We start from the raw sequence: 23,074 nt of genomic DNA, 5'->3' as shown, positions 1-23,074 counted from the left end.
GTGGGGCTCCCAGATTCATTAAATTCAGAGTCAGTGCTAGATCCTCACAGCCTTTGCAAACCTCCAGCAAGCACCTGCAGAACTGCTCCAAATATCACCATGTTGTACAGCACACTGAGGAAAAAACTCATGCATTACACAGAAAAGCTGCTAGAAAGTCAGAAAAGTACAGGAAACAACACCAAAAAAAAATTTTAAAAAATGGGAAATAAAGAAATGTTGGCATTAAAAGGCCTGACAGATGTTAAGCTTTTGTTCTTGCATCATGTCTCGCTGCAGAGCGCTGAGTAATTAAATGTGATGTGCAAATGAGCAAGGGCTTGTCCTTGTCACACCCTCAAAGCTGCCCAGAACCCTTCAGCACAAGGAAAAGCACTGCCCTGGGAAGGGGGATCATTACTGAAACTCCAGTGGATACCCAGGGGTGGAACACTTTCCTCCAGGGAGCTGCAGCACATTTCTGACTCAGAAATGCTCAGCTGATCGTGTCTATTGATACCCAAAGAGCTTAATAAGGCAGATTTCCAATGGCTGACTCAACTGGGGTGAACTATGGAAGAAGATTAAAAATCTGTGTCCCTTAAAGCCTTGGCCACTCCTCTGACATCCCTAATCCCATCAGCCAGGGAAAGCTGTTTATTAACTTCTCAGAGGTGGAGGTCATCAAGAAGCTCAAACATCCTGAAGCAGCCAAGGGAGAACTCAGAAGAAAAAAAAAAAAGAAAAATGGAGAAAAAAAAGAAAAAAGTAACAGTGGAACCACAAGAGGATTACCTACTTCAAGTCAAAAGCATGAGGGAAAATAATCCATTGTAAAATAGGTATCAGTATACCCAGAAACACAGAAATGGTTTGCTACTTAACCCCTCAAAAAAAAAAAAAAAAAAAAAAAAAAAAACAAAAAAAAAAAAAAAAAAACAAAAAAAAAAAAAAAACAACCACGGTAGGAAACCATAAACCATGTGATAAATGTGAGGCTTAATCCCAAAAGCTGGTTTATTTTCATACCATAATAAAAGGGGTAATTTGCTAATATTTGGAGGAGAAGGGAAAGAGAAGGAACACGTTCTGTTGAGGAGCAGCACAGGGGCTTCTTCTGCCTATACCAAATGAGTTTGTGAAATATATTTAACTCAGTTATTTTAAGAAGTGCCAAAAAGTTGGCAACCACAGAGAATTCCTAAGCAGAGCTAAAGAGCCTGAGGACTTGGAACCAGGACAAAACAGGATTCACTGGACCCAGGCTGGGCATTTTGTGCTGCTGTCTGAAGAAATCAGTGGCATCAGAATTCCTGCCAGTCCCCACTGAGGAGATCTACAAACTACAGAACTGGCCCCACCCTACTCTGCCTGCAATTTTGACCATGACCACTGAAATTTTGAGGCCATTATCAGATCCTTTACAGGTTCTTAAAACTCATTTTGCACCAGATGTTGTAGAAAACTGGAGATTTGTCAACAATTCAGGAAAAAACAAAGACTAAGCTCGTGTCCATGTGTTTATGATGATTTCAAATGATTGATTGCTAAAATAACATGATATCCCCTTGACAGAATAATCCCTGGAATGGCAATGTAGATAAAAGGAGGAAATCAGGCTCACCATGAACATAGCCCACCAGGAAATGAGACCTTCGTGTCACAGCATGCAAGACCTGATAAAAACAAAGGAAAAACCAGTTCATATTTTGGAAATTTAAATTATGAATGTAAAATCAAAGAAAAAGGCAGTTCAATCACTGAAAAGCAGCTGGTTTCATTTAAATCCAAATGGGTTTATTGCACAATTAATGAAATTAAGCTCATCTCTTCTGTGTTATTCCAGAACAGAAAATTTAGAAGTGACTCTTAAAAAAAATGAAGTCCTACACACCTTCAACAAATAAAATATAACACACCTTCCAATAGAACTGAAGCACTAAATATTGCCTAATTCCAGAGAAATCAAACTACTAATGCACACAAAAGCTATCATACTCCTTGCCAATTATAATTATTTTGTAGTAGCATTCAAGTCTACAAATATTCAACTGATGACCTCAATTTGACTTAGAATCAAATATCTTGAAGGGGAAGTGTTTACTAAATAAATACATGCATGAATCTGGGCACATGAAAGTTTTCTTCTCCTCCTTTTGGAGGTGCAAACAAACACCTCCTCCAAGAACTACATCAGAACAAACACACGGGTGTCACAAATCTAATGCCGGGACAACATTTTCAACAAAGGATCTATTTCAACCCCTTCTGGGGGTGATTTTAAGTGAGCAGAGTCAGAATCCTGAGCGCAGCCCATCCATCAGGACACAGCTTGCCAAGTAATCAGTCAAACACAGCCCCTGAGCTGCCCAGGGAACAGCTCCTAAACCAGCAGATTGATGTGGGAGCACAGCAGTGCCCTCCAAAAGCTTCAGGACACAGGGATTCAACAGCAATTCCCCTCCTAACTCCTCAAAGCACTTCAGAGCATCACAGAGGGATGCACGAACAGAATGGATGTGGTGCTGTTAAAAGCCAAAAAGAAATTCCTGGAGTCGCCAGGTTCTGCTGCACAACTGCTCAGTCGGAAATTAAAAGGACAACACGACTTCTTTGGGACACAAAGATGAGTTAGAGACGTGACACATCATGAATTGAAATGAAATCTGGCCAAAAAGAAAAAAAAAAGGGGGGGGGGAACCTTAACCCACTTGATTGAAGCGCCATGTAAGCACTACAAGGGATAAAAATACCTCTCTGCCATCCCAAGCTGACAGAAGTTCTTGCAGGAGTTCCAAGCCAAACATCTTGTTCCACCACCTGGGCTACCAACATCCCTTTAGCACATTTATTCCAGAGATTCCCCATTGAGGGAATGCATGCAAACAGCTGAAATCCAGAGCTCTCTCACGCTGAACATCACACAGTGCCAGAGCTGAGCAAAAAGCAAGTCCATCTTCTCCAGGAGGTGACAATGCAATGTCACCAGCCCCGAAAACCAGCAGGTAACTCCAGGAATCAAAGAGCAAACAAGGAGACACAGCAGGGGGAAGCAGCCAAATGCCAGAGCTTTGGGGTACAGCAAGGCAGAAGCAGAGGGGCTGGAACTGGAGCAAAGCCAAAGAAATGAGTGAGGAGGGGACTCCCAGCAGGACCGATGCCGGCAGGGATGGAACACTTGGCTCTGTCCTAAATCCCACTTCCAGCACTTCCTCTTGGAGGCCTAAGCTGTAAAAACTGTTTGAGCCCAGCAGTAAAAGCGTGTCCTTAAACCTCCTGCCTCCCTTTGCCTCAGCAGTAAAGTTGTCCCACTTCTGTGAGATTGATTTTGAGTATAAATTCAGAGGATAACATAAAAGTGCTCAAACACTGGGGTGATAAATTAAAATAAATGTCTCATCGGTATTCTCACTATATTTCTCTGACTCTATAAAGACTCAACATTTTCAGCCTGGGAAGGATAACAAAACTAGAGTCCAGGAGTAATCAATGCTAATTTTAAAATGCATTTTTACTTTAATCAGGAATTACTTAAACCTCGGCCAGATCAATATTTATTTATTCTTTCATCTGGCTTTCCCAGAGTTTTAGAAAATTATAGTTGTCAAAGGTACTGCATAGTGCTGTAAAATTCCCTGTGAAGGAGTTTGATGTAAGAAAGTCAGTCACTCATGAAAAAAATTAAAGTCGTACAAAATTTATAGTTAAATAAAAACCTTTGTGCTTCATTCATTTCCCTAAATAGCTTAAACCCGGGCTGGAGCAGAAATTCAGTGTGCCTGTAAATCAGTCATTTGCTGTAGCTGCCTAAAAATATGAATAACCATAAAGAAATGGATCATCAAAGAATTTGCTAGAAAGAAAATATTCTTAGTGATTTTTAACACTGGTTTTGATGAGGGAAAGGTTTCACCTTTCCAAAGTGAAAGTGGAATTATAACAAAATAGATGAGTTCCCATTTATCCAATATCCAAAAACCTGGATGTCACAGAGGTGGCAATGGTGGCTCCTCATCAACAAACCCAGTTCCTGTGAAAAGGAAAATAAATTCTCCTTGGGGTATAAGGGCATGGGGGAAACTTGATTAAGTATTACAAGAACCTTCTAAAAAGGGAGGGAAATAAAAGGATCATTTCTTCTGTCAGTAAACTCTGGGATGCTCAGCTGCTGCCAAACATCCTGGGACCTTTTTATTTACTTTAAAAATAAATTCACAGATACTTCTCTTGATATTTGGGGCTGCTGAAGTGGTTTACAAAGCAAGGCAGGGCAGTTCCAGCCTCTCCCAGCCCAGAGCTGCACAACCCATCACCACTTCTCACAAGTGAGACAAGAACAGAACTACAATAGCTCCAAGTTGAATCTGATGGCGATTGTTAGCTCTTATTTTTTAAATGCTGATGGACCAACGTCCAGCAAGTATTTTATCACCTCTTAAAAACCCCAGGTGTAATGCTGCAGTTAAACGTTTCAAGTCAATTTTGTGCTGCTGAAAGGGTATCATTTCCCCAGGATTCCGTGGCAATTAGGAGCAGCACTCAGTAGGGCTATTTTTAGCAAGTGCACCTCATTCACACATTTCACAGTTCTGCTCAGGGATCACTGATCTATATGCATGACTGCAGTGATAAAATCTGGCAACACTCTTTAATAACTGTTTAAATGTTCTAGGCGTGTTTCGAGCAACGTACAATTATTCCAACACCTAAAAAGAGCTTTTCCACTTGCAGGATTTTCCACTACTCAGTATGTGCACCCTTGCAGTCGGATAGTTAAGATTTTCCATTATTTCCTTTCTTTGATTTACACCTTTTCAGCCAGTGGACAAAGAAGGTGTCCCTGCCCATGGAAGGGGGCTGGAACTGGATGGTCTTAAAGGTCCCTTTCAACCCAAACTATTCTGATTACAAAAAATGGGATTTGCAAAGGCTGCAATGAGAGATTCTTATCCCAATTCATGAGGATACAGCTGAAAAATACGTCGTTCATCAGCATATATTTATATAAATATTGAGAACGATCACCGTAAGATCTTCAGGATTTTGTTAAATTTTAGTGAGCATCAGTATTTGGCATGACACTGAACAAAGCCAAAATTAAAACTGTAGCTCGGTCAGGTTTGTGTTTTTCAATTTACAACAAATCCCAGTAACATGTTCACTGCATCACCACTGATGATTTCTTTCTGCTTTCTAAATGTCCTCAAATGCTGCTGCTGAACAAAACAAATTGAATTTATTCAAATTAGCATGGATGGAGATCTTGAATCCAGCACAGCACTTGTGTTAATATAAAAGGTGGCAGAGCTTTGGGATAAATAAAAGTCAGCTGTGTTAGGACATCTCCAGGAGGAGAAGTGTCCTGCTGGTCATGCATCCATCCTCAAAACCCTGCTCCACTTGGCTCTGGCATCCCAGGACAAAGTTTACTAATGTTTGAAGATGGAATAAGTGTGGCATTGGCAAACAGCCCATCATGAACTGTCCAGCTGCAATTCAAGCTGGTGGAGAAATGAAATCACAACAGCTGAAAGCCAGAGATGAGATAACAGGAGAGAAACCACAGTGATACTTGGGAAATGCATCAGAAATGATGCATGGAAGGAAGAGAAATCCCTGCTTTTTAATTAAATGGTCATTTTGAGGGCTTTGCCTTCCCCTAAACCCCCTGCAATAGCAGTACAGATCTCTATTACACCTTCAGCTGCTCCCACCTTTCATAAATGCAGCATTATTCCAAGTTTAGCTCCCAGTGAGAAATACATTTCATTCTCCCTATAATTCCCCAGGATCTCAGTATCAGTAATTACAGCACTCCAAAACAAACCTGACAGCCACGGTGGCAGCTCTGTTTGTCAGACAGACAGGCAGCAAAGGCTCTCAGTGGCTGTGCCACATCCACTGTCAGCTCTCATCGGGCTGAGAGCTGAAAATCTGCAGCTGATGGCTTCCCTGGCTCCAGCAAACGAGTCAAGGATGTTCTTCTGACTTCCAGTCAAGTCCTCACTGGAAATGGGAGCTGCAAACACTGCCCCACAGCACTCAGATTTGGAAGCATGCAAAACTGGTACTTCTTTTAGTAAACTTACTGACATTGAAATAAAAAAGTGACATGCCAGGCACCTTGAGTCACTCTTGGAAAGAGAGAAAAAGGGTTCTAGAAAAGGTTGTAGGCACCAAACAGACAAGACAGCTTTTCTGCTTGGTCATGTAAGTTCTGGATGTTATTTAAAATCATCCCATGTGCTCTGTTGGCAGACCTGAGGTCACTGATGCCTTCCCTTCCTCGATGACCTGAGCTGGTGGGGATGAGAGATCAGCAGAGCTGCAGACAAAAGTGCTCCTGTGCAATGGCCCAGCACATCTGGCAGTGCCTCTGTCACACAGGAGTCCTGACTGACACATCACAATGTGCTGGGGACTTGCTCTGGGGAGGTCTGGTCAATTAAAGTGTCACTCTGAGGGAGGAAAGGAGCAAAAAAAATTTGGGAATGGGTTTTAGCTTGGGGTTTTCTGTTGGATGGGGTTTTCCCCTCTTTCTGTACTTCCTTACCTTATCTTTATTGTAGAAGTGCAGAGTTTGAATGATAAAAAAAGGTACTCACCACCTAAGAAACGTCACTGACTTCAATCCTTAAGTATTTAATACAACAACTATACTTATGTTAATTTAATGTAAAATACATGAATGAGCAACTCAACCAAAATCATAGAATAGATCCAGACAAATTGGGTTCAAATTTCTTTAGGTGCAGAGTGATTTAGATGTTGATCTGCACTGTCTTTGGTATGGTTAGTGGCTTAAGACATGCTGGTTAATCTATTTTATCCTAAGGCCATCTATTATAGATTTAAGACAGGAAAAACAAACATGTAAGGGTCTTTCAGACAATAAACATTTTGCTCCCTAGAGGTATTCAGCTTCAAACTAAATAATGAAACAGGGATTTAAGATTTTAAGTGCTGGAATCAAAGATGTGCATTTCATAAGACTCTGGGTGATGTCCAGCCTTCATTTGTCTGCACACTGCTCATATCCCAGGAGATGGGAATTCTGTTCTTCTGAAATTGTTCTGGTTATAAGAAAATTCAGTAGCTCAAAAGGCACAGTAATAGCTTTCCTTCAGTCATATTAGACACATATTTTCTAAATATTCCCTTTTATTTCTAACAAATGGGGAAGGATTTGTAGCAGAACTTGAATATCAAAGAATATGATACAATTACCACCCATCTTATCTGCAAACAACTCCTTCACAGTTTGTATTTACCAGCACCTCACAAACTACAGTTATTACCAATTCCTTTAATAATTTGGCTTTCTGATTCTGGGGGATTATCTGGGCCAGAAGAATCCTCAGATAATAACTCTGAGATGTTACAGAAATATACAGCTGTATTCAATATAGATGCATCAGTGTTTTCTCCCAGACATCAGTTCAGGGATCCAATAATACTTTTGGACAGTTTAAGGATATGCAATAAACACCCCATAAAAACTGTTTCAAAACAAAATAATCTTATAAAATCTGAGAAAACATAAATCATGTTTGAAAAACAGGGGGGGTTATTAGGAAAAAACACTTCTTTTCCTATATCTGAAAACACAAGTCAAGAACTGACAAAATGCTGCTTTTCTGGCATTGCCAGGTAGGGATCCCTCAGTGCTGTCCCTGCAGAGTCCCAGGGAATGGGAATTCTGTGCCCTGCTTCAGGAATGGCAGTGCCACCAAGCCTCCAGCACCACGGCAGAGGCTCCTGGTGGGGGATGAGCAAAACCACAAAGCCAAGAACTGGATTTAGCCAAAAATACAAGTTGTTCACTTGTCCCAGTAAGTGACAGGTTTAGTGAGCACAGCAACCAACAGGTATTTGCTTTTAGGCAGCATTTTGAAATGAAGGTGGCTCTGGGAAGGAGGAGTCCATCATTCTCCCTCAGTGGTCTTAAACTCAGCAGCCAGGAACTCTTCCATTATCCCAACCCTGTGCAAAGCTCTTTCATCTCATTTATAATCCCTCAACATCTTCCCACAAAGCAGAGTCCAAATACCCTTTCCGCTGTAGCCATTATTAAATAGCAAAGTTCCTCCCACCTTCCTCCCTGTACCTCTTGCCATTGGTACTGCTGAGCTTTAATTCCTCAATTTTCTAATTAACCTGGCCCCATTCTCTCCTTAATATATGCAAATGTACTACAAGAAATTTCAAAGCACTGAACAAAACTTGATATCAATTTCTATTTAGATATCTCTGCAGAAGCTCTGGAAATCTCAGCCTCCTCTCTGTGATTCTGCTAAAAAAAAAATCCATGTAAGTGGTCACAGAAATGTGCATTGTATGAATGCATTCTTTTAATTTATTCATGAAGAAATTTTTTTAAAGGCTGCTCGGTGACAGAGGATTTAACACAGTGTTATGCAATAACTGGTTCAACAGCTTCCCCCACCATGTACTTTTCTCTGCATGTAAATTTTTTGAAGTTATTTCTAAGGCAATAACTCGATATCAAAAGTTTAATTTCAGAGTGTGACAGATGACAAATATCTTCTCCCTATTTAAGTGCTCCCCCCACAGTGCTATTCTAGTCTGTGCAGAATATAAATGGCCGACTGAAGGCAAAAGGAAAAAAAAAGCCAAAAGCATTTTTCAAGGTTTTTCATTAAAATCCATGTTTAAGAGAGAATTAATGAGAGGGAAAGAAGTTATCCTCCCTGAATGATGCTGATCAAAGTACATTTCTTCAGAAGCTTCCAAGATTTGCTGAGCAATATATCACTCGTGTCCCCTCCCAAGGAAAAAAAAAAAAGTTATGTATTGAAAATTTAGGTTAGCTACAGTTTACTGTAAACACATTTATGACACTGCAGCAAAGGACTGCTGCCATGTACACAGGAAGAAAAATTCCTGCAACATTCTTCCAGTGAAAAGGACTGCACCGAGTTTAACACCACAGTTCAGTGTGTGCTTAGGTGCTGAACTTGGCCACATCTCAAAAGCCTGCAGAGCTGCAAGGCTTCGAGGAAGAAAGAGGAATCAGCCTGAAATGAACCCCGAGGTGTGTAGTGAGGCTGGTAACCCTTTCAGTAATGCAGAGAGAGAGCTTTTAACTCCTGCCCCAGCACAAGTTCACACAGCCCTCGGTGATGTTGCCTGGAAAGGCTGACCTGGAACAGAGACTAAACAAAGCAAAAGGAATAAAATAGGAATTTATTGAAAGGATACATCTTGGGCAGTGCAAGAGCCTGGCTGGGGCTACACCCAACTTGAATCCAAGATGGATTCTGGTCATGAGTTTTACACTTTTATAAGTTTTGGTTCCTCTACGTATTGGGCTCAATTATCCAGTCACAGCCCCAGGTTAGGAATCTCAGCCCCCTGCTTTTCCCTGTTCCCTCACTGTTGTTTCTGCTTTTTGGGTACCAGTTGTCCTTGATTCTCTAGCTAGAAAGGAATTGTTTTGTCCAACTACCATGTGAAGTTTCAGATTTACACACTAAGCAGCAGAGATTCTGAAAAATATAAAAGCCAAAACCCAAGGCATCAGCAACTCCAACTGCATGGGCTATGCCATCAGGGAGCTGGGGTTGTGCTGGTCCTTTTTCAGGTATTAAAAAAAAAAGATTTTCTTTCCTGTCCTTCTTTCTGGTCCTTCATCACTGGGAACGCCCTCAGGTGATGCACACAGGAAAATAACTTAATTCAAGAGAAAAATCTCCCTGAAGCCGTGTTTGCTTTGAGTCAAGCCCAAAAAGAAGAAGGGCTCTGGTTGTGTTCCCACCTCGTTGTGCTGGGTAGCATCCTGCACTGGAAAGGTCACCCGTGGGCAAGGCCTGCCAAAGGCTGACCTACAGCTCAGCTAAACACCCTCTCACAGGAAAAAAGCTATAAAAACACACATTACAGCAGTCTGCCAGGCAGGCAGATCCCAGCCATAGCCATGAGCATCTCACTGGGAATTCAGAGAATGAGCAGCATCCCCAGCACTTCCCTCAAAGCTTTAATGCTTCTGCTTTTTCCTTTATCCATATCCTTCCTTCAGGAGTGCATCCAAACATCCTGGATGTGAGAGAGGCTTTAACACCTCCCTGGTCACACAGCTGTGGTTAAACTGCTTTTCTGACAAGGTTTTACCTGCAAATTCATTCATTGTCTCTATTGAGGTCTTCCAAAGTATGGTGACAGCACTACCAGGGGAGGTGATTTATGCAAAGATGCTTTCCAACATTTTCCCAAACTAAGTTCACTGTAGTTATGATGGTTTCCCCATCACTTATAGTAAGCACACACATCAATTATTCATTATAAATTGTTATCAATTACACATGTTATAACTTGAACTATTGCAAGGTATCTTGCCAGTATAGTCCAGTTAGTTACACAAAGTTTTAAAAAAAGGTTAATTTAAATTCTCTCTGATTAAATAACACACTGAAATGATTTCCATGGTGCATCCAGAAGGGGTTCAAGGTGAATTCCTTTGATTCAAAAGCAATCAGGACATTTTTTCAATTCAAATATCATGAGATGCCAGTGAAAAAACTTCCTGGTGGTTGACAGGTGACTCCACTCCTAAACTATTCCTTCCACCTTCAGTAGATGGACCTAGGAAAAAATGCTTACAAAAGCTGTTTGGAAAAATATGAGTTTATTAGTGGGATTTTAAGTGGTGTCAAACTATCCCCTGCAAGATTGTCATGAAAGAATTCCCTGGAGCACGCCAGCAAAGCCTCTCTTTACAGAGCAGGTGATCAGAACCTCTCTGAAGGCAAAGCCGGGCTTTTTCAGCACAGTGTGAAGGAGAAGCATTTTAAACCATTCCTTAGCTCCCCCCTTCCCCTGCACATCTTTCCCCCACACCATTGTCACCAAAAGGCAGCGCTGCCATCTCCCCGGGCTGCGGCAGGAAGCCACCCACACACGGATCCAGAAAAGCTCAGCCTGGATAAGCCGGGCTCTCCTGGCCAGCCCTGCTGTGACGTCCCCACTCTTCCCACGGTGGTGGCACTGGCAGGATGTCCCTCTGGGGACCCTGCAGCTGTCACCGGTGGCTCCTGGCCACCCTGGGGCTGCTGCCAGCCCCCTGAGCCCTGGCATGCAGGAGCAGGGTGGCTGCAGCACCTTCCAGCCCAGTCCAGCTCCCCCCCGGCTGTCCCCAAAGCACACCCTGCTCTCTGCAGGTGTCCCCAACAAAAGTAGGACAGGTGTGCTGCTCCCCTCGGATGGGGGGCTTGCTGCACTGCAAAAGGAGAGCGAAATGGGGAAAAAGCCAAATTTATTCCTCAGGGTAGTAGCACAAAAGATGATTGTGCTACCTTAGCTTCCCCAAAATCACCTTATCTCAAGACACCCATCAGTCACTGCTATTCTCACAACCATTAGGACATATTTGAGCTTGAATTTCTCTGACAAGGGGTTTTTACCTCTGTAAAATGTCTCAGTTTAAAAGAAAAGTTCCCTTACTATGGATTAGGAAAAAAACCCCCACACACAAAAAAACCAACAACAAACAACTCCACCACAAAAGCACAAACAGAAAAGCACAAAACTGCTCAAGTTCTTTAAGGGAAAACCATAAGTACAAATTGCCATGGCAAAAAGACACAAAATTTGTAATATTTTCAATCTTAGCAGACTTTCATAATCAGTCACCACTATTTTCAAAACCATTAGAAGACATTTCAGCTTAAATTTCCTATGACAAGAGTTTTTTTAACTTTGTAGAACATCTTGATATTAAAAAAAAAAAAAAGTTCCCTATTGTGGATTAGAGATTCTTGGTTTTACTGACTGTCTTTCTGTGCAGAGGAATCAACACCAGTATTCCTTACTATGGATTAGAGATCTTGGGGTTTTGTCAATGTCTTTCTGTGCAGAGAAAACTCGAATTTAGGCTACACAGCAGCACAAACCATTGTTCAAGATAATTTCCAACCACATGAACAAGTGCTTGAGGAAATACAGGCATAAAATGATCCTGTTTTAAATGTTCTAACTCTGTGATGTATTTGTCCTCTTGTTCTCATAAAGTGTGCATGTTGACAAGAGAAAATTGGAAGAGAGATCATTCACTGCCAAGAGACCCCCAGAGGGCTGCACAGAGACCCCAAAGAGACCCTAAAGGGTGCAGAGAGACCCCAGGAGGATGCCCAGAGACCCCAGGAGGATGCCCAGAGACCCCAGGGGGATGCACAGAGACCCCAGGGGGATGCACAGAGAACCCAGGGGGATGCACAGAGACCCCAGGGGGATGCTTTTCCAGGCAGCTGTAACACCACTGCAAGCTATGGCTGAAAAAAACCACACAGCTTTTGTTCACTTCCAGCAAAAGGCATGAACTATTCTGTAACTCCCTTCTCATTTCCATCTGGGAACTGGGAAATATCTCCATGCATCATCCTTTAGATGGGAGCAGTCTCAGCAAATAAAAGGTGCCCAAGAGCAGGATGCTGCTGGTGGATTCTGCTCCCACAGCCAGGGCACACAAGAACAGCATTCAACAGCCACGATCTGTCCTCACACAACAAGTTCAGATAAGCAGCAGGATGGAATCATAGAGAGGCTTGGGTTGGAAATGACCTTAAAAAATTACCAAGTTCCAACAAGTCCCACCCCCTGCCATGGCAGGGACACCTCCCACTGTCCCAGGCTGCTCCCAACCCCAGTGTCCAGCCTGGCCTTGGGCACTGCCAGGGATCCAGGGGCAGCCACAGCTGCTCTGGGCACCCTGTGCCAGCCCTGCCCACCCTGCCAGGGAACAATTCCTGCCCAAAATCCCACCCAGCCCTGCCCTCTGGCAGTGGGAAGCCTTTCCCTGTGTCCTGTCCCTCCATCCCTTGTAAAAAGTCTCTCTCCATCGTTCTTGTGGGCTCCTCCAGGTACTGGAAGAGCCCATTTAGGTCTCCTGGCAGCTTCTCTGTTTGCCTTCAGGGTACAACTTTAAAAAAAAAAAAATTAAAAAACTACAAACCACAAACAGAAAAGCATAAACTGCTCAAGTTGTTTAAGAGAAAACCATAAGTACAAATTGCCATGGCAAAAAGCAAAAAATTTTTAGTATTGTCAATCTTAGCAGACTTTCATTATTTCTTGTTCCCATAGTAGTAAATCCCACTCCCAAACAGTACCTCCTATATTGTATTGAGTGCTAAGGGCTCCAAAGAACATATTCCCCCAAATATTTCTCATATGAATAGCACATTATATTTACTATTTGATACATTTATAGAGGCACACTAAATATACACTTATGAAAAACGCTGGATTTATTTCCAGCATATAAAAGTCTTGCATCCATAGGGGACCAAGCTAATCATGGTCTATTCAACCATTGGACTCAAAACATTTCTGTCAGACAGTTTGATTATTTCCCACTGAGAACACATGGCTGCTGTCTCCAGATAAATCTCTAACAGGAGTTTAAGGAATAAAAGGGTTAACAGGACCCAGGTATTCTGACACAAAGTCATATTTCTTCACCAGTCCTATTTCCACAGACCAAAAGAATATATCAAATTTCCCACCAGAGTCACACATAACAGAATGCTCCACATTTCAAAGCAAGAATGCATTAACTTAAAATTTCTCTATTCCCATTTTAGGTACTTACATGTTCAGCCTAATAGTGGATATTTTGTCTTGCTACACTCCACCCTCACTTCTTACTCTCTCTGCTTGAGACTGAGCTTCACTCACAAATGGACAAAATGGCCAGTTTTTGGATGAGCAGGGGAGGTGGTGATTGTTTGGGGTTTTTAAGGAAGTCCATTTTCAACTGTCTCAAAATGACCATTTCAAATCACCAACAAGACTTACAGCAGCCTTGGTCTTTATCTTTTCATTTCCTTGCTTTTATTCCCCTTAAACTAGCAAAAATAAAAAGCTTTCAGGGATTTCCAGAGTGACCCATACTCATCGCTGCCAAATGGAAAATGTGTATTTTATTGTAATATCCTATAACCAGGATGCTGTTGCAAAGGAATACTCTGTATGAAGCAGACATTTTCCCTCAGAAGTGAAAAAATGATTCCTTCCTTAGTTTTTAAATGAAAACTTCTTCCTTACAGTCTATGTATTAATTTGTGTAATGTAATAATAAATGTTGCCTCCTCAGACAGCTTTTCTGGAGCATCTGAAAATGCTTTTTATCATTCACTACGATATGTTGTGCTTTTAGAACCAATGTAAATATAACATAACCAACCCCAAGCCCCAGGTTTTCCTGCCAGTGGAACAGGGGAGCTGTGACAGGGGACCAGGACACAAAAGCTCTGGCTCGAGTGGCAGCACAGCTTCCTCAACACCTGATGTTTGTGACAAGAGCTGTTCACTGAGACAGCGCAGAAATAAATAGTCTGACTCGTCTAGACATGGAGATTTGGGATAAGAAACCAACAGGACTGATAGAATTGTTGGAAACTTTTCCAAGGTCACCGAATGCACTGCCGTGTTCACCAGTGACCCGTGTGTCCCCAAGTGCCACATCCACACGGCTCCTGAGCTCAGGATGAGCCAGCCACAGCCCTGCCAGCCTGTCCCAATGCCTGACCGCCCTTTCAGTGAAGAAATATTCCCCAATATCCAATAGAAACCTCCCCTGGTGCAATGTGAGGACATTTCCTCTTGTTCTATCACCTGTGATTGGGGAGAAGAGACCGAGCCCACCTGGCTGGAAGCTCCTGCGGGGACTTGCAGAAGGAATCTGTCACTTGTCACGGCAAGACTTGAACGCTGCACACAAAGACAGAGCAGGGAATCTCAGAGCAGCAAAGTGTTCTCCAAGCCAGTAATTTCTAATTCTATAGGACACAGATCAATACACCTCAGCTTTCCGAGCTGATTGGCCGGAGTTATTGTTCCTGCTGCACCTTTAGCGCGCAGCAGAGAGGTTTAAATCAAAGCCAGGGAACAAAGGAGGCTGATGTGGCCCTGGGGAGGCAGGGAGGAGATGCAGGCTCTGCTCAGCACCACAATGGAGCAATCAGCCCCTAGAGCACACAGACAGCGGGCTACTCACCTCAACACTGACTGCTGGGGCTGCACAAGGGGATTTATTAGGTAGTGAAGACGACAAAGGAATGGGGAGACCACCTGGAATGTCAGAATTCCTTTTGGAATACCAGCATTTGCATGCATCGCTGGGCTCACACACAGAGGAACAAAGCCTGGCTGGTCTGCACACAGCCCAAAGACAAAGTCGCAGCACAAGCTCCTGGGAAAAGTTGCTGAACAGGGAAAGGGAAATGGCAAAATTAAACATTATCTTAGACAATCTGGGCTGAATATTGTTAAAATCTTCTTTCAGCATTACAATCACTTGCTCCTTTTTTTTTTTTTTTTTTGGTTTTCATTTCAATGGCCGCTTGCAAATCTCACTGAAGTGTAATAAAAATCATAGTGCCTCGTGAACATAAACTAATAAAAAGGCTACCATTTATTATATTACTTCAGTGAAACAAGAAATGGAAACTCTAATGTAGCCCATCTGTCTAAATGGTAATGAGCCCATGCAAAACTCATTGCAGGGTCAGAATTCAACATTTCCCTTTGGATCATTCAGTGCAAACAAAGTTCATGTCAGCTCTGGATCCAACAGCAGAAAGAGGCAAAATGAGCTGCAGCTCCCAAGATTTTATTATGCTGATCAGATATTTCTCAGGGTTTGAAGCCTCTTCAGTGTACAATTTGATTTCACACAATCAGAATTTGGACTGGAACGTGTCTGCAGCTCTTGTTTCTCAGAATGCTGCTCCACCTGCCTGCAGAGTTTCTCCCAAGGCACACGGGCTTGACTCTGCTGGGAATATTGTGGCACTCAAGACTTGTGTTGACTTGAAAATCGAAGCACAGAGCTTCTGCAGAGCATTTTATGTCTTTATAAAGCTTTTCTAAACCTAAATGTACATTCAAACATGTAGTTTACTAACACTAGTTGGAAGCTTTTTAGAAATAAAAATAGTAATTTTTGAGTTCTGAAGATTTGATTGCCAAAGCTGAATGATCAGGGCACAGTAACTACCTAGGTGCTTATCTTAACACAGCTGACAGAGATCCAAGCAGCTCCAGTTAAACAAAACAAAAAAGAAGAAAGAAAACCAAGTAGACAATTTACATCATCTTCCTTTAAAAAAAATAACAAACAACAACAAAAGGCAAAAAAACCCCTTACTTATTTTCCTATACCACTTGACTATGAACTGATTTTGAAACTCAGCTCCAACAGGCAGGTTTACAGAGCCTGGAAGCAAACTGAATATTATTTGTTTTCCTTTGCAGGGCTGCAGGACCAGCATCCAGAGCAGAGCTAAGCTTTGGCTCAGGTTTCTTTGATCCTGGAAAACCAGGTTCTGCCAAAACTGTTCAAACAGCCCTGCAGGCTTAGGGCTGAGCAAGGGAGGCTCATCCATATTCAGCAGAGCCGAAGGTTCTGGTGCTGGGAGCTCAGAGCAGACCTTCACAGATGCTTTCATGGCCCACACCTCTTGTGATGCCACCACCCACACTGGGCTCGCATGGCAATCACCAGCATATCAATGTGTGATCAATTAATTTATGAGTATTTAATATGCAAAGGAAAGGTCAGCTAATTCCCTCACTGAGATTAAGAGACTTTTTCCATTAGTGGCAGATACAGGTACATCTGTGGTCCTGCAGCTCAAACATAACATTTTAAGCCCATAGGCACAGACATCTACTAAAACTGCTCACAGGAAGATGATTTATCTTTTCACACTCACTTCCCACTAATTTTGTTACTGACATACCAGTAATTACTGTTTCTAAATGCCTTCCCTACCTTCTTCAATTTTAATTATACTGTGTCAGCACATAAAAATGTACAAACCATGCAGAAGACAAAGATGCATTTCCTACAGAGGCTCCAGAGCTTCCAAAAGAAGGAATACAAGAGCAAGGCCCCAGTAGGCAGAAGTCACCAGCTTTGCCTAGGGAGTCCCAGGCAGGGATAAAAATAAACTTGAAGTTTTGAAGGGCTGAAATAGAGGGCAAAAAAAGAACTGCACAAGATGTTTTCTGGCTCTTAGTTGCCATTCTTCTGAGACTCATTTCTTCTTGAGAAAGGGCCAAAGAAAAGGTTTGCTTGTCACACCAAATAATCCAAAAACAAGGCTCCCAGTCAGCTTTTAAAAGCTTTTTCTGTCCTGTCCCCTCCAGCACTTCTAACACATCTGTATTACCTCCCAGGGCCCATTCCAATAGCAGTACATCAATAATTACAGAGGAAGCAACTTTTCCTTGCAGACCACTTTCCTGAAGAGAAACACATCGGTTAAGGGTTTATCCCACATCCAGCTCCAACCACTCCTGCACTGCTGAAGGAGCAGGGGAGATGTGCAGGTACTGTGATCTGCCATGGCTCATAAATCAGTGCAGAACCATCTCCCTGTGAGGAGCTCCTTACATGAAATTATGCCTGAGAGGGATTCTGCTGGATCAATAATGATTTGTCTTTAAAAGTAAGCTGAGGTCAGAGAGCCAGAGTCCCGAGGAAGATGGAATGCCACGATTCAACTTTCTCAGCTGTGGTTAAGTTCATAAAAAGCTTCTCAATCAGACTCTCAGCTGCTCCCCACCTCCAGGAAACAACATGACAAGCCAGGGACTCTGACAGGGCCTTTTTGGGAGCCCCTTTTCCCTCTGCCTGTTAAATAAGGTTGCCTTCCAGTTCCCAGCTATTAAGAATTCATTCCTCTTCTCGTGTGAGAGGGAATTACCTAATTCATCACAGCTCAGCCTTACTCTCATAATAGCACCTACAATCAGGGCATGTGTCTGTAATACCTCCTCAGCAAGTTATCTTCTCCTCCTAACCCTCACAGCCTCAAGGGAAAAGCTGTGAAAAGAAAGAGCTGGAAGCTGGATCCAAAAGGGAACTAAAATCCCACTGGGCAAGGCACAAAACCTGAGCCAGGTTTTACCTCATTTCTCTGCTCCCCATCAAGAGCCCCAGTCCTGTTTTAAGGACACAGACTCCCCAGGGACAGGGACCAGGATACTTCAAGAGACAAGATCCAGCAGGAAAACACACGAGTGTCTGTATCTGCAGTCCCTTCTCAGATCTCAGGAACTTCTTTTTTAGAAGGATTTGCAAAGCCTTCCACACCTGAGGGAATGTTCCTCAGACTAATTTATCACATAAAAGGAGCAAGACCTCACCTACTGCCTTCAGCCCCTGCTATTGCAGCTCCCACAGCTTTGTTATCTTCCATTTATCTGGAAGATAAATGACATTGTTCTTACTGAAGCAAGGCTGATACATGAAAGACAGAACTCCTGCAATGATGTTTCTCGTGCCATCCACCTGATGGAGGGTATAATCCAATGGATCTATATTTTACAAATAAAAACCAAAACTGGTTCTTCTGCTTCTCTCTACTTTACATTCTTCCATGTCTCACTAAAGAGCTTTTTTACCATGGAGATCTCTGATGGACATCTGCCCATCACAAAGCAACACTTAGAGGCAAAGTGAAATTTCCTGCTTTGCCCACCAGTGGCATTTAGAACTTACACTGTTCATTATTTATTTTATAAAAGATTCCTGAGGAAAGAAGGTAAATATTTTAGTCTAATGCAATTTAACATAATTTTCAAATTCTTCTGGTATGGTAACTTGTTGGCTGTGTTACTTACACACTAATTGAGGACACATCAATTCCTTAAGAGGTTATACCAAAAATATCTTGGTGGGAGACCTTCTGTCATCTAATGAAGAAAAAAACTTTTTTTTTTTTTTTAAGTGCCACAATCACCTTTTGAAATATAAAATAAACCCTTGTCTCATTAGGAGTGTACTGTACAACAACAATTTAAAAGCCAACTTCCAGTTTCCTACCTTAGGTCTTACAACAAGGAAAATTTAAGTATTTCTCGAGGCTTGGAGATAATTCAGGAAATGTTTTAGACCAGCATCATTTTTGGAAGGGTTTTAGCAGCTAAGATTTGAATAAAGTATCAATTAAACTTTTCTCTATCACACTTCAAAATATGCAGAACCCAGCTCCTGGCCTGACTTCACAAGCATCCCAACAGGGATGTGCAGGTATCCCAGTACAGGCTCTAGAAATGAAGCTGGTGCTGCCTTCGAAAAAGTGCATTTTCCCTGCCAGGTTTCAGCAGTGACACACAGGAAGTCAAAGGCTTTTGCTGGAGGGTTTTGCTCCACAACAAATCAAAGCAAGCAGGCCCCAGCTCTCATCTCCCCCAGCACCCTGCAAATGCAGCTCCATTAACATTCAACACTCTTGAGCTCAGAAAAGGAGAATTTTGTATAAGTATTAATTATGCAAATTAAATAAGTATATGCTTTTAAATATATCTAATGTATGGAAATGACCCACAGTTATAACTTCACTTGAATTATTGTCTATTAATAGAGAACTGCTGTTGCTGCAGGTACAGCCTGTGGGGTGACATCTTCATTGTGGCCAACATTTTCAACAAAGTGAAAGGAGGAAGAAAGGGCACACAGGAGCAAGAACTTTTTTCTTTGCTAGTTTGGCATCAAACCTGAGATAAAATGAGCTGAAATCTGTGAACTATTGACCAACACTTGCACAAGTAGCTGTGATAAATACAGATAGAAATATTTTCTAGGCATCATCCTGGAGCACATTGTTGGCTTTAGGCATCTGATTCATACATTTGACCTGCAACTTCAGTCCCACCAAGATGAATCTGCTGCAGCTCTGATGGTGCTCTGGCAAAATCCTACTGAGAAGGAGAAGAAAGGGGGTGGTGGAATGGAGAAAGGAAAGGACTGAATAGTTGAACACTTTTTATGAGAGAAATGGGAGATTCAGATCATAAACACCTTATTCTGTTGAGAATTCAGCTAAAGGCACTGCAAGTGGCTTTATTATCCAATGACTGGTATTTTCCAGTCTCTAACCAGACCTGGGCAGAACAAAATCTATGATGAGAGAACATAACTAAACTCAAGAAATATATAATTGAGGAAATAATTCATGTTTTTGCCTTAAACCCTTTATTGGCTCTGAAATAATTTTAACATTAAAACCAAAACAAAATACTTTTAGTGACTCAAACTAGAAACCCTTTCTAGAACACATAAATTGATTAATCCATCATACTGCCATTTAAAAAAACATAATGGAAACACCAAAAAATCCGGTTTAAAATCTTGTTTTTAAATTGCTAATGGGACAGCTACTTTTATTTACATCCAACTTTCAGGAATGGGTTAATTATAAAACAAAAATGCAAGCATATATAGAGAAACATCTGCTTGGGGTGACTTCATTACTACCAGCCTGTGCTGGCTGTGTAAGGCTGTGCCACAAGTGTCACATTTTTGGCATTTCTTGCCATGCCAAGCACACTGTTCAGCAGGATTGCATGAACATTTCCTGACTGTGCTGACAAACTCTCTGCTACCAGGACACCACACTTGGTGGGTGGAAAGCAAATTTTTTTCCTTCACACTCTTCTGGTGATAAAGGCCAAAATGATTTTTTTTTTTTAATTCCCTTCTGTTTCTCCAGCACCATCATTCCTGAACTTCATGGTCCTGCCAGCATCCTTTCTCTTCTGAGTTTGCCAGCAGCTTCCTCTCCATGAGCAACATCCCTCTCACTGCAGCAACTGCCACAGCTCAGGGAAGTTGGATCAGCCAAAATCATTTGACAGCAGAAAGAGATACCTCATTTGTTGGATGGAGATGTGCTGTGCTGAACATCACAAGGCCTTTGATGATCTTCTCCATCTAAAAGCACAGTCTGGGGGAGAAGAGTTTCTCATCCATGAATAAGATGATAACTCATTGCTGTAACCTGTTTCTTATTTTTCAAACAGTGCTTTCTGCTGAATAAATGAGTGCTGTTTCTTAAATGTTAATGTTTCTTCTCTTCCAAAAAATGTAGTGAGGAAAAAAAAACACCTTACTTTACTCAGGGGGAGAAAAAAGAGCCCAGTGCCCTAAAGCAGATTTGAATTCTTGTTGATTATAAATGTCACAATACCTTGGCTGTTACACAACTGCTAGGAAAATGAAATGGCAATGCTGTGGGATTACTCACATGGAACAACCAATCCCATACTTTCTGAGGGAAAATATTAAACTTAGTTGTAAGCTAAATAAAAGTGTGTTTTGAGGAAATAGTGCACCTATATAAGAGCAGGAGTGAAGAGACACTGTTGGAGATGAGTATTTGTGTGGATTTCACTCTGGTTCAGATTTGCTTTTAAATCAGTTAGGCTTCCAGATGGGCCTATGAAATATGAGACTTGTCATTCCCATGGACCATCAGGACAGCATCTGGGAGAAGGAATGCCAGGCACTAAATGGCTGTGGCAAAGAAACCTCCTGAGCAGGACAGTCCCAGCAAAGAGCAGGGGGAGGTGAACTTGAAGCCTTTTGTCATTGTTCTCAGTGCTCTGTCTCTGACATGGATTGCTAAATCTTTGCATCCCCACAGGGACTAAAACTGGTGTTCCCTGTCTTCTCCAAGCCATGGGGTTTAAGGCTCACCTGAGCTAAATGATTTCAGGCAGCTCTGATTCCAATGGCCCCAGCCCCTCTCCAGCTGTGACAGTTGGGATAATTGACTTCCAAAGCAGAATGGAACAGCACAGTAATGTAAGCCAAATCTCTCAGTAGCCAAAAAATCAGCTACTAAACTGCTGTCAACATACAGCAATAACCAGCCCAGCTGTGCACAGACACCGAGTTATTGGGCTGGCCAAGAATTTTTCAGTTTGAATTTTGCCATGACGACAAGCCCTGTATGGAACAACAAATGACAGGCAGGCCCTTCTGACCCCACTCATTTTTTTTAGTTTCAATGAGGCAAGATAAAAAGTTGGGCCGTGCCTTCCACACATGCACACACACAAGCCACCCTTCTTCCAAAAGAGCTGCAGGTATCTGCCCCAGCAGGAGCCACGGCTGGTGCTGCACAGGAGGTGGTGGAGAACTACCCAGGGGTTGCCTTCAGTTTATGCACATGGCTGTCAATGTTTGGTGATGGCACAGAAAAACTGGGATAGGACAGCACAAAACTACAGTGGAAACAAAATTGGGCTTTTTTTTGCTTTTATCCTTAAGGGTCTGATGGAAGGCTCCTTGAGAAGAACAGAGCTGCATCCACCCTCCTCAGCACCAACCACAAATTCCAGTTTGAACTTCTGCTGAAGGTTATTTTGCCAGAAAAAGCAATGGGCTCGCCTTGTTTGGTTTGCTTTTGTTTGGTTTGAGGCTTAAGTCAATATGGTCTGCAAATAGCACAGCAGAGAAATTAAAGAGTTCTAAAGGAAAAGGAAAGCTCTGTTTCACTGTTTTAAAAAGCCAATAGCATTCAATGCTCTGACTTCATCTCAAGGTTCCTCGAGATATCTGTGAAATAACAGGGCACAAGGGCTGAGGCTGACAGATCAGATCCACCTTGAAGTATTATTAAGCTCCAAGGAGCTGCCTCAACAAAGGCATTTTCTAAATGAGTACAGCCATTCCACTGATGCAGGGTATCAGATCATATAGAGAGCGTTACACACTTCAAAGGAAAAAGCCTTCATGTTTCCTCTTATTATAATAATAATTATTGCTTTTCTTGTAAGGCATTTGGAAGCTACAGATATCTGTGAAATTTCAAACCTGCCTGCTAACACAGAGGTGCTCTACAGCAGAGAGGTAAAAGCAGTTCTAAGAGAGAGGTCCTAGAGCAACCACCTGTTTTATGAGAGCTCTTCAAGGATTTATCATCTCTGCTGGTTTTTTCCCTGGGTTAAAACATCAATGTTACATCTGCACTACAGATGCACAACACACTTCAGTTTTAAAGGAAATGAAAACTGATGGAAATTGCTTTTAAACTGTTCTCAAATTGACTTAACTGAATTCACCAAGGCTTTTAAACAAGACCAACAAAACAAACAAAAAAAAAAAAAAAAAAAAAAAAAAAATAACCCAAACAAAAGCAACAAAAAGGCTGATTCACCAGGAAAGGTATTTCCAAATCAAGCACCACTGAAGTATGTTCAGGACACTCACATCATTTTTTCATTCAGACTCCACTCTTTTTCAAAATGCATAACCAGGTCTAATATTCAAGCACTTCTATAA

At 42.0% G+C, this 23,074-nt stretch overlaps 1 protein-coding gene across 12 annotated transcripts in view; it reads right to left on the bottom strand.

Annotated features, from left to right (window-relative positions):
* ATP2B2 (ATPase plasma membrane Ca2+ transporting 2) overlaps window positions 1-23,074 on the bottom strand; it is a 388,888-nt gene that overhangs the window by 288,914 nt on the left and 76,900 nt on the right. For 10 of the 12 annotated variants that reach the window (XM_088171680.1, XM_088171667.1, XM_088171679.1 and 7 more), the window contains exon 2: window positions 1,604-1,655. The exons of the other annotated variants lie outside the window; for them this stretch is intronic. The gene's annotated coding sequence lies outside the window, so the exon portion shown is untranslated. The remainder of the gene's footprint in view (window positions 1-1,603; window positions 1,656-23,074) is intronic. 12 annotated transcript variants of the gene reach the window in all.

Source organism: Sturnus vulgaris, chromosome 11 (genome assembly GCF_052056855.1).
Source record: "Sturnus vulgaris isolate bStuVul1 chromosome 11, bStuVul1.hap1, whole genome shotgun sequence".
NCBI lineage: Eukaryota > Metazoa > Chordata > Aves > Passeriformes > Sturnidae > Sturnus > Sturnus vulgaris.
Note: the sequence above shows the minus strand (reverse complement) of the source record. Positions and strands in the feature narration are given on the sequence as shown.